This window comes from Lagenorhynchus albirostris, chromosome 2 (genome assembly GCF_949774975.1).
Source record: "Lagenorhynchus albirostris chromosome 2, mLagAlb1.1, whole genome shotgun sequence".
Lineage (NCBI taxonomy): Eukaryota > Metazoa > Chordata > Mammalia > Artiodactyla > Delphinidae > Lagenorhynchus > Lagenorhynchus albirostris.
Genome location: NC_083096.1, coordinates 125,866,175 through 125,879,234, shown reverse-complemented (window position 1 = coordinate 125,879,234; position 13,060 = coordinate 125,866,175).

The following is a 13,060-nucleotide window of genomic DNA, read 5'->3' as shown; positions in this document are numbered from 1 at the left end:
TTATCCAATTTGCTACTTTTAAATCATTTAAAATGAGTTTGGGGTATTGATAAAATTTATCATTAAGAAAGACTATTGTTAGAAAGTTATGGTGGGTGATAAAAAACTTTGGTAATTAAATATGAAACTTCAAATATAAGTTCTCAGAGCCTTGGTCTACCTGTATTATTAATTTCTGTGCCTGCTTTTGAGGGCAGAAATAGAGAAAATACCTTTTTTCCCCCAAAGTTTCAAAGTATATACAATTCTAAATTGTCTCACTGAAAACAAAGATTAGCATAATTAGTATAGAATTAGTTATGTTTACATTGGACATGTTTTTCTCTATAAATGATCAAAATTCATTTTATAATCCTTTAAAATATTTCTTTTATATATTAGTCATTAATTTGATTAAAATATTAATTTGAAATTCCAGAATAATTTCCCAGAGTTGGTTATATGCATTCTCTCTCATATTTTCACATAGCTCTCTTTTTTAAAATATATATAATGGATTTACTTTACATGCTAGTGTTCCAAGTATTTTGTTAGGATTTTCACAAGTGTCACATATTGATGTCACCAAAGCTCTGAGAGTAATATTTGTAAGTTACTGTTTTATGGGGACATTGAAAATATTGTATTTTTGTAGGGTCTATTAAAATGAGTGTCACTTATTAGAAGTACAGTGGTATTTTTTTGGCAATAGAATTTGTCACTTGAAGGCAAATGATACTTCACTTTATAGATGAGGCACTAATTTTGATGTTGCTTTATGTCAGAGTGACATTATACTATGATTTTGTAGGCTTTGACATTTAGCAAATGATTAAATGATTGGCCTCTTTAATATGCTTCCCAGAAGTAACTTTTAAATGCATTTTAATATATTGACAGTTTCTGATGAGAAATGTCTTTCAGAGCCTAATTTTTTCTTTGTCAAAACCTCACACCAAACCACCATATCCAGCCACTGGATAATCAAGATAGAGGCCCTCACTGACCTCGCAAGATCACTTAAAGGAAAAACAAACCCATGGGAGTAGTTCAGTGGCAATGAAGCACCTCCAATCATCCCATTAGTTTTGTTTAATCTTTTATGGGAGAGGTGGGAGAAGAGCCAGATAAAGGACCTCCCAAGTCTTTTTTCTTATGTCAGGTTTCCACATCAAACCCAGGGCTTCAGGAGATGCTTCTGAGGCCAAGCTGAGAGGCTCATAATCCTAGTAAACACCTCTACACTCCTAATGTGACAACATTGTCTTGGGCCATGCTTTAATCCTTCCTGTTCTCAGGAAATGAGGAAAAGAGAAAAGGGATCCCTGACCAACTGGAAAAGAAATCTGATGTGCCAAAGCACCTCATTGTCAATTGTACTGCCGTGCTGCATACTGAAAAAAGGCAGGTAATATTGAAAAGAGGTATTTTTTTTTTTTAGGTGGACTGAAAAAAATCACTGATCACTTACAGGGGAAAAAAGTCTAATTGATTCCATGGGTGACCAAAACCAATAATACACTGATTTCTGAGTATTGCCTTTTTCGGATAATTGGCTTTCTTTCTGAAATTAGAATCTGGTTTATGTTAACAAAAACAAACAAACAAAAGTTAAGGGTGTGCCTTTAAAAAAAAGAAAAAACAACAACCACAAAAAAGGAGTGGAATTCATGATGACTCCAATAGACTCACCTTGGTCTTTGATTTTTATTGAATCTTTCTGCTGAGGAAGCTGTCCTGTACCTAACAGAGGGGAATGAGAAAAATCAGAGGTGGAAAGAATAAGCACTAAAAATTATTATTAGAATTGCTGCAGATTTTGCAAGCCAAATTGGCATTAGTGGACAGTTTTTAAAACTATTTACATGGCTTATCATACATTGTCACAAAAGCTCTATTATGATAATTCCAGCCTGCCAGACAACACAAGCTACCTAAACAAACATAACAATTTTAAAATAAAAGGGTACTTTTGACAAGGCATTTTGAAAGTCAATATAACATACAAATATGTATATCATGCTAATTTACTGTTCATTGAAATCTATAAAATATATGTGTTCCAGTTAATAAGAATTGTAATTACATAGATGTCAAACAGCCCTGGTTGGATTGTGTTTTGGGGATGGAAAGCAGTTTTAAAGAGAAGGTGACAAATCAGCATTAATTTGTTCTTAATCTTAAAGATGATTACACATATATCACTAATATAATTACTTTTTAAAAGCAGGACTAAAATACCTTTTCCTGGGAGAGCTAAAGAGAGGGAATATTCAAAGGGAGGAAGGCTTTGAAGAAATTAGTCTTATATGTTCATATATTAGGTGAAAAGTATCTGAATTTGCCAAAATAATTGATGAAGCCAGAAAAACATTTTACTTTTATTCATAAAATTGATTTCATATCTCCACCACTATTTAAAGCTTTAGTGTGTTTGCCAACTTGTCTTTCCATTGGCTTTTAATGCTGTCCTCAGTAAATTTCTGCCCCTCACTGGCACACAGATCAAGAAGGTGTATTCTGACGAATACCCTCTTATCAAAGGGCGATACAACATAACCAGATAAAAAGCCACGTTGGCATAAGACCACCACTGTAAATCTTTGGTAAATTCAATCAGACAACATATTCGACTGATTCCTGATATACTGACCAAACAGCAGGTTTATTGAAATACTGGGTCAGTAAAAAGTTATGCAAATAATGAAACCTAGTAAGTTAAGAAGATGAGTCGTTCATGTAGTATCAAGAAAAGTAGGGCTGAGTGTCCAGTAAAGTTCCTCTCACAGAAATGCTAAATCATTCTGAGGCTTAATAAAATGTTCAGACACTGGGTTGGTGATGTGCCCTCTCTTATGGTTGTAGTTACCTGATCATCTGGGAATTGGGGGGAAATCTTGAGATTCAAAATCACTTGCATGAACTTTTTCCTTAGCAATACACCTTCCATTAAGAAAAGCATCCTGACTTGGCCCAGAGTATTTCCCCCATTGCTCAGCAAAACCATCCCCCAAGTGTACATTATAGCAAGAAAATAGAATGTGGGCTGTGGAAAAATAAATGTGCACCAAAGAAAGCATGTAGGGCAATATTATAGGAGATCCTGTGTATCAGCTCTCCTATGCAATCTTTCAGCTTCATTTGATCTAAACTATTCAGAGAATATTTTTTGAAACACCCCACTGTATAAAACTAAGGCAGATACAATCAAATTTTCTAGTTATATTCTGAATGTTCTGGGGGGCATTTGTGTTTCTAGTATGCAAAACTGACCTCTCTTCCTCACTGCTGCTGCTGCTGTACATCCATTCCTTCAACTCCCCATGATGTTCCAAAGGCAGTAAATGACTTCTTCTATCCTGCTGACACAAGAATAAGAGGCCCCCTTAGAGTTCTGTTTGGAGACCCCTGAGTATCAGCTAATGGTTCCAGCTCCCAGTTTGGGAGGAACTTTCTTGGGTGATCAAGGAACTTGGAATAGTAGCATTAACAAAGGCTCAAAGGTGAAAGCACTTATGTGTCTGACAACATCGAACAAAGCTTGTATACAAGCGTGAAGGTGGCAATGCCTTAGTAGAACTGTTTCCACTTCTGTTTTTAAAATGTTGAACTTTACGGTATTGAGGACTCTCTCTGAGGCTCCCAGCTGATTGTTATGGGGACAGGTTGCAATCGTCTTCACCTTTGACACTGTCTGCAAGAGAATGGTTTGGAAACACTATCCTGTGAGGGCATAAATTGCACAACTTTTACTTTGGAGAATTCCGAGGTTTCTGATAAATGGAGGGGAAAAGTCCACTCTAAGTTTTGATTAAAAAGAGTAAATGAAAACCTAGGAATATTGAAGCCTTTGGGCTTTTAACTATGTGATTATCATAATCTTCCCTGAGAGCAGTTCCATGGGAAGTAAAGAGAGGAAAATAATTCACTGGCTCCAACTTTATAAGCATTACTTTATCTGGTAGTGTTTCCCCTGTTGGATTTTGCTGTGTAACAGTCAGCTCATGCTTTGTAACAACCCATTGAGCACTGAACAAGATAAGAAGTGGACCTGGATGTAAGGCAGGCACAAATGAGAAGGGTATCTCTTCAGCCACACAAATATCTCCCCAAATTAGCGTGGGCTGCAAAACTCACTTTTTTTGCCTAATTTTGTTTTTGTTAATAGCAGCACCTCAGAGTGGAAGATTGTGAAATTCAAGCAGTGTTTATGTAGAAAGCACTGAAATCCTGTGACTCTTGAGGTTGTAGGCCTTGCCCTTTTTTTTTGGGAGGGGGGAGGGAGATTTTAAAATGTTTCATTCTTTAAGCTAGCATAATATTCAACGTGTGTAGGAAAGGGTGTTGAGAAAAAAAGTTAAATGAATCATCCAACCTTTCTCTACTTTTGAAAATACAAATATTTTTTTCTTAAAACTATCACTGTTGCACAAACACAAATTGTATTATTTGTGCCAGTTTTTTTCCTGCTTTAAAATAACATGATGAGTAAGCAGCCTACAAATAGTCAAGTATCTCTGTACCTAGAGTAAAATATCTTAGTACAGAGACTTATTTTCATCACCAATCTCCACAATTCCTCCATTGGAAAACAGTTACTGTAGCTGAATCTCAGATGCCTAAGGTATGTCATTCATAAATTCAAAACATTGGGGGACATTTTATTGAAGAATATAACAAAAACATTAAATGCAATGTTAATAAATATTCGTTGAGCATCTACTACATACCAGGCACTGCAAGGGCTGTAACATGGTGTCCTCTGCACAGAAATCTCACAATTAAGTGGAAAGATGAGAGAACTTCCAGATCAAAGGAAATGCAAGGCCATATGGTGAGTTCCTTTGTCCCTGCCCTCAGCCCATGTATTGCAAAAGGAAGCAGCATCTTTATCTAGTCAAATCTCTTTTGGGTTTGAGCATGGTTTCTCCATTTGGAGCTACAGATAGGTCTCCCCACTGGGTCCTATGGCCTTTGGGAGGCCATATGAATGTTTTCCAAGACTTAGGACAATACTTGACAGGCTAGAAGTGGCAAGAGTGGATGCCTTACTGGACAAGATAAATAGCAGCTATAATCCTTCAAATCTGTGAAAGAGAATTTTGCCAAATTGTTCTCTCCAAAGAAGAGAGAGACTATTAGAAAAAGTGATGTCCCTCAACCTGACTCAGCACTATGTTTATATGCCTCTGACATGATGGAGGAAAGAGATAGAAGTCAGTATTTTAAAAGGCTTGGCATGTTTGATTGAAGAGATTCTTCTATGTTGAATGCCCCCAAAGAGTCCCTCCTATGACCACTGCCTCTTATAGACTGTCAGGAAGCATGTGAGTCCATAGGGTCGGATATTAGAGTGACCCCCTCAGAAATGCAATGAGTTGAATATTCATTCAGCTGGCTGCACTTCATGTTTATTTACTTCAGTTCCTTCAGTGTGGTGAAGAGTATTTTCACTGTGCGCTGTTCAGCCCAGCCCATGAAAATACTGTTTGCGTGAGGTAGGATCACACATATTCACATATCATAGACATCTATTTATTCTTCCAAGGAAAGTCTGATTACCTGAATCTAGGAATTGCTTGTTTTTCTTCACCCAATCTATACATACTCAGTGTTTTAGACACCTAAAAATCCTTCCTTTCACTGAGTACTTTCTAATCTCAACCTTTGCCCATAATGATCCCTCTACTGGAATGTCTTCCTCTCCCCATTCTCTTTCTACATTATCAAAATTATATGCAGCCTTCAGGGTCCAGCTCAAACATTACCACCACGAAACTTTCCCTAATCTTAATTGGAAGAAATTTCTCTCCCTCATATTAATACCATCATATTATTTTTTGTATGCTTTACAGTACTTACCACATTCTATCAACAGTCATAGAGGTTTGATATATATTTGCTCTTTCCTCTCCTATCACCTGTGTGCTCCTTGAGAGGACCAGACAATACTTAAAAGAGGCATTCTAGACAGAATAGCTTTGAGAGGGCGCATCTGGTTTTCTTTAGTATGTATCCTTAGTGCCTGTTATAGTGTCAGATGCATAGTAGATGCTCAATAAATATTTGTACAATGATTTGTAAATGATAGGCCTGGCACATAAACACATTTAATAAATACTGAATTAACAGGAAGTTGATGTTCAATTTACATAATAAATTTAAACCATGAAACTTTCATTTTCTCAGTTCATTCCTAATTTTTCTTTCTTCAATTCTCCCTTTTAACCCAATCCTCCTCTCCTCCTTAGCATTTCTTCTAAGACCTTTTAGGTTACTGTGCTGTGTTTCAACAGCTGTATTTAATTTCCCTTTTATGTGTTCTAAGGACCTTAACACTGTCCAAAAAGTTTAAGAAATGGCTTTTGTTCACTGAATTGGAGTACATCATATCTATCCTTTTGATTTGTTTGGGTCTTCTTTTCTTCGAAGGAGTCATGCAGATTGATGCCAGAAATCTCTCAGAGAAATGAGTGCATAAGGTTGAACTTTTAGTGCCATGGTCTTGGTCTTACAGGCAGCTTAGAGATAATTAAGCCCAGTTCCCTCATTTTACCAGAGGCCCGAGGCCTGGAGAGGTGAAGCAACGCTGTGAACTAAGGAGAAAAAGTACATCGTTAGATCTGGTTTTAGGTCCATACTTAAGGTTCTTCCACCTGTACACTGTGACTTGGTAGATTACTTTGCCAAGGCTATATTTAAAATTTGGAGATGTGGGCAATAGTAAAGGAAGTTGTGATAGAGATGGGGCTAGGGAAATGTAGTTAGAAGAGGGAATCCCAAATCCTATTTTAGCTCTAAAATTTAATGAAACTACTGCCTCATGCTGCCTGTTCTAGAATAAGAAAAGTCTGTCCGCAGGCCTTTGGCCATAGGTCAGCATAACAATATTTTCACACTGCATTTTGGTTCATTTCATGGACAGATTCCACCATATTCATCCTTAAAGTGAAATGTCATACACTCCAGCCAGAATTCTCAGGCCACTGCAAAAGCTTTAAAATTAACATGATGAACTATTTACATAGATAACAGAAAATTTGGTTACCTTGATAAAACCGCATGCCCCCTCCCAAACTTTTATAGAGGTCAAAATCTGGCCTATTGATCTCAAAGTAGAAAGAAAACTATTTATACTGCCATTGGTATTGGCTTTATTAGATACATTGCCTTCATTAGAGGCAAAAATAATATAATTCAGTCCCTGAAAAAAAAAAAACAACAAAGTGTCTAAGGGAGAAGAACACTAGGTTGGTAACCTCCTAACCAGAGTTTCTTTATTACCTCGCAGTATCTTGCTTTCCTTGGAAATAAAGCGTTTCTTTCTTAGCTTTCTCTCAATGGTATTTTCCATATTTTGCTATTTGGGTTTCATAGAAAATTGAATACAGAATTGAGTGAAATCGTCTCAAACATTAAATCCATTTCTCATTTACTGTTTTGTTTATACTACTAATAATAATACTAAATACTAATTACTCCATCTGCCTCTGCCTTTTAATTTCCTTATATGAGGAGAACTTGCTACCAGGCTGATTAGGACTTCTTTTCATGAAATTTTGTATCTAGGAGCCGTTAAGTATATCTTGATGGAAACTTCCTTCATTTTCTTTGATAGTAGGGTGCCTCGAACTGCCCAGAAGCCTACACCTTGGTCTTATAGCCCAGTGTCTATATATTTACATGAGGAAAACAATGCCGATTTCTGTTTGAACAAAAATGAAGTGAAAATGAAAAGGCTAATATTAATTGAGAGAGTAACAAGTGAGTAATAAGTGGGTAAGAGTATTTTAGAATAGTAGTTCTTTAAGTATGTTCAGTAAGAGTATTTTAGAAAAGTGAGGAAGAGTAAGAACAGGCTGGATGAAGGGGAGAAATTATTAAGTCATTAAGGGGGTAAGAATGAGAAAGGGAAAAGAATGGAGACAAAAGGCTGGTAGAGAGGAATGAAAGAAACTGGATGGCAGAGATCAGACCCAAATTCAGACACACCCTCTGGTCTCCCGGTGACCACACCCCTCCTTCAGCCAGCCCCAGAATTCCCTTCCTCTCCCTCCCCTCCTGGCAGGAAGAGTGATCTTTCAGCTCTTCTTGGTAGCTGACCTCCCTGATACTCTTGCAGAAGTAGAAAGAAGAATTCAAAATGAAAAATAAGGCATATATTAGAAATATCTTTCATTTAATCGTTATTTATGCCAGAAAATATTTTTGTAATATAGTGGGTAATTTTTTTTAGTCATGTAAACTTCTCAGTAAAGGGAAAAAAATCACGAAAACTTAGCTCATAAAAAAAATATTACCATAGGACTTTTCTGAAATAAAGGCCAATATCAAACAATATAGCCATAGGTAAAAGTTCTGCGAGAAAATGAGGAAAATTATTGTTCTATCATAAGACAGAAAAGGACCTTGAGAGGATCTGGTTCATCTATTAACCTTCAGGGAATTAAACCTCCAGAGAAGAGGCTACCGCTTCCCTCAGTAACCCACCCTAATAAAGCAACAAATCATATGTTTCATCCCAATAAGACCCTCTGTTTAAATTACTGGATTCAAGTCTAGCATATCAATAGTATCCTCGTACGTAGAAGGACCGATCCATACTTTTTAGGAACATGTCTGCAGTTTGGAAGAGCTGCCACAAGATGGAGCCCTTATATCTATATTATATATCTAAGTCAGCAAGTCTGTAGCTTGGATGACCACACGCTCTGGACAGTCCATTTTTATACCTGTTGTACTGATATAACTGTTCATAAAAAAATATTAATAAACTGTTGATAAAACTTTTAACACCTCTTTCCATACTCTTTTGAGAGAATTAATTTGAAATAATGCTCTAAATTTAAACAATACTAGAAAAACAATTAAAAACTTTGAGTTTATTTTAAGCAGTTTCTATAATTTTTGACTAAACCTCTCAGTTGTATCAACCACCTAGTACCCAATCACAGAGAGAGACTGCTCTCTCTCTCTCAGCCTCAGGTGAATGTGTGATTTAAAATTCTGATGTTCCATTTGTTCAGTTTAATTATGACATCTGCCAGTTTAATCGTTCTCTAATTAGCTTCAGTTTTCCAAATATTTTGTGCCTTATCTGCCATTATTTTAACGAGTTTCCTTCAAATATGCTCATTCCAAATATGTGGGAAGATATTTGCCACAAATTATTTAAAATATGTATTTTTAAGTGAGCTCTCCAAAACTTAAACATCAGGAATTAAGTGTGCTTAGCATATAGCCTTGACTATATAGTTCTAACACTAGTCCACATCTGAATATGTGTATATCTGTATACAGCTTTATTTCTAGCTGACATCAGGCAGTAACAAGTTATCTAGCATAAACTCCTAATTTTTCATTTTATCTATGTGCACAAATAATTAGCCTAATATTATAATCAGATTTTACTTTATTGTAAAGTGAATATGGAATGTATTTCAAACTATGTCTCATAAAGTGATAATCAGAGTCAAGGGGTAGTTTAAAATGTCCCCCAACTTCCCTTCTTTCAGTCAGAATGTCTGGGTATTGGCACAGAGCCCAGAGCAGCTCTGGTGACCTGTGGCCTCAAGCTATTTTGGTTCCTAGGCATTTGGAACTTCAGGGCCTCTACTGGCTAGAGCATTGTTTTAAAAAACCAAAATTTTCTGTTTACCTCTTCTAAGCTAATTATACCCTCACTCTCAGAGCTTAGCCATCATCCTTGTTTGAGCCTCCCCTTTACTAATTCCACCAAAGGCCTACTTATTCATGGTGTTTCTCTGCCAATCATTTAATCTTTGCTTCTTTTAAACCCAAGCAAAAGTAGAAAGAAAACACAGTGTTCTTTCCCGAAGACTAGGTAAAACTATTTAAATCCTCTGGTGTTTTCCTCCAAAGGAAACAGTTTCCTCTGGCCACATGATCACCCACTACTAACACAGTATGTTCTTAGCAAATTCAGTCAACCTTCTTTGAGGGTTGGTGCTTTATAACTTCTCTATGACCTCAAATGTGCCAATTTTAGGGCACCATCTTGGGTTTGCTTACAAAGTACGCTTCTTCTCTTTTCAGAAGAGAAAAATATTTCCTAAACAAACATGGCCACACATTCTAAAGCAAATATAGAAGGTGTCCACCATGGTTTCATTCTTTTGAATACAGCTTTTGGCTTGCTTTATTTGCCTTATTTTCTATTTCATCATCTTTTTCATCCTTTCTCAGACTTCCAAAAGCTTTACATGATAGGTTTGGTTGTAGAATCTGGAACTAAATATTAGAATGTAAATTGGGAAGAATTTGTACTGAGAATGAGAGAAGAGTTACTTGAAAGCTATTTCTATATTCCAATAGTGTTTTTTTGTTTGTTTCTTTGTTTATTAATGCTTGTGGTACTGGACTATCTCTAGATTTTTGGTATCAACTAGTACCTAAAGTATTATTTTTTATCATGTATGAATAGTCTTAATTTTGTATTCCTGGGAGCAATTTCTAGGTCAGTGCTTTCCATTCCACAGCCAGCTTAGTTCCCACAAGTACTGAGATATCGATCCCCTCAGAGCACAGGGGCTTGTAACTTATTGCTTTTACTTGGGGCTTGGAGCGGCCTTATCTATTTTACACACCTATACCCCATTATTCAGAACAAACACGATCGTTTTCTATCTGTGCCATGATGTAAAGAGGTTGGGAAGCTCTGTTTTTAGGTACAACAAATGAGAAAACCACCAAGGTTGGGTTGAGGTGCGGAGCCCTAAGCAGCTGAGGGAAGAAGAAAGCTGTGAGGAACCGTTGCTTAAAATGCCTGCATCCCTTTGCAACACTCCTTGCATGCCTCCCCCATCCCAACAGAATGCTGATTATCCAGTTGTGTCACCTCCCTGTAAAGTAAGTGAATGATGGACATATTCAAAACTCCACTTACTTCTAGTGATGTTCATTAAGCCAGAAATCACCTGTAAAAGAAAAGGTTGTTAAGTCGTGGGCAAGTCTCAATCTCCAAATTTGATTTTTCCTTTATTTTATCATTATGTTCTTGACTTGTAACATTTTACTTGCTGTCCTTCTGTTTGTTTTAAATTATCCATCTTTTATAGCAAGTCTTTGGACATAAATTTTCAGCCTTACTTGTGGTGTCATTCAACTTAGCAATAAGTATTTTGCACTTGATGTGCAAAATACTTATTGCTAAGTTGTGATCAAGACAGATTCTCTAGCAGGCCATCACTCTGTGTTCTTTATAAAACCATGAATGTTGCTAGCAAATATTACAAACCTGTTTGTGACCATTTCTCAGAAAAATTCAAACTCAAGACTCTCTCTCTCTCTCATACACACACACACACACACACACACACACACACACACACACACACACACACACACACACACACAATATCGGGTACTATTTTTTTTAGGTTTTCACATATTTCCCCAAAATGATAGTTACTATCCCAGTGACCTGGGGACCTAGATCATCATAAACTACTGAAGGGTAAGGGACTATGTCTTCTTTTCTTTTTAAACTTTTCATATATATGCCCGGCACATTCACCTACACTCCCACAACAATATACACTCATATTTAGAATATTCATCCAGACCTGTATGTAAGTTTGAATAGATCTATAGCTTGGAGAGGTGGTTAAGTAATTCCCTCCTAAGTCTTCCTCTGAACTATCCTAAGATTTGTCCTGAAGCCAATCTATGTGTTTATCCTTTAAGAAAAATTATCAGTGATTAAAACGATTTATCTTTTTCTTCCTGTGCATTCAATTTAATAAACATATTTAATGAGCAAAAGATTTTGAGAACAGAGGGAAATATAAATATAAATAAGCCATGGTCCCTCCCCTCAAGAAACACAATCTAATGGAGAGACAGACACATAAAAAGTCTAATAAATGCTACTGTGTAGGTACAAAATATAAGGGGAGAACAGTGTATTATCACTTTCTGTCTCAGTGTAGAAAAATGGCAAATGCTTCCTTTCAGCTTTATTAAGTTTTTCTAATGTGGATGAGGAATCTTTTTCTATTCCCTTAGGAAGGCAGGCTTCTAACCCTCATATATGTTCTTTTCCAAAAAGACAAAGTTTCAGGCGACAGTGAGAATGTAAATCTCTGCAGTATGGTCTAGAACAAATCATATCTGGGAGGGATGGTCACTAAGCTAGCTAAATTCTCGCTTTCCTCTTTCATCTGTCTTTGTCCTTCCTAGGGGCTGCCCCTTAGGAGTCAAAGTCAGAAATCAAGGGCATCTCTTCCTTCCTGGAGGGAGGGCACCAAAGCCTGATAACAAAGGCCTACTGCTCCACTTGAAGAGATTGATCTCAGGAAAGGAGAGAACAGAACAGTTAACCTTTAGCATCTCTTGAAATCTTTGCTTTAAAATAATTTGTATTTTAAACACCTTAACAAATGTACATACTTTTAGTGGACTTGCATATTCTAAATACTTATGTACCTATATATAAGGAAAAGATCACACTCTTGACTATTAATAAACACCCTCATGTTAGGAAGATGCTTTCTTTGTGTTTAAGAACAGAAGAGGACCCATTAGAGTTCAGTTAAAAATGCAACTTGAGCAGTACCTATGATAAAATTTTCTAGAAAGTAGAAAACTAAAGAGTGCCTAGAACTATGCAGATACAGACCAACTCTCACACACACCATTTAGATGGACAGCTGAAATACCTATGTGGCCAATGCCCGCACCCTTCTCTAAGTGTTGACCGTTGCAGCTGCCCTGGCAACATCTCTTAAGCACTAAGAAGTGGAAGCCATCTAAATTCCCACAAGTTATTCTGAAGGAGATTCTGAAGAGAAATAGCAGATATGGTTTTATACGCAACAAAACCCCTGAGTTTTTACTTGCTCTTTGAGGTTAAAATCAAGGATTGTCAAACTCAGGTTAGGATTAGCCTAGAGATGGGACAGCAACTGTATAACAAAGGGGGTTTCAAAAAGTATATGAGTTTAACCATGGTCTGGAAAATTAGCTGCCATTTGGTGATGAAGCGGTGGGTTTAACCTTGAAGCAATTTAGTGTCTTTGTGCAGCAACTTAGAAAATGGGAGTTTATTAAAACTATTTGC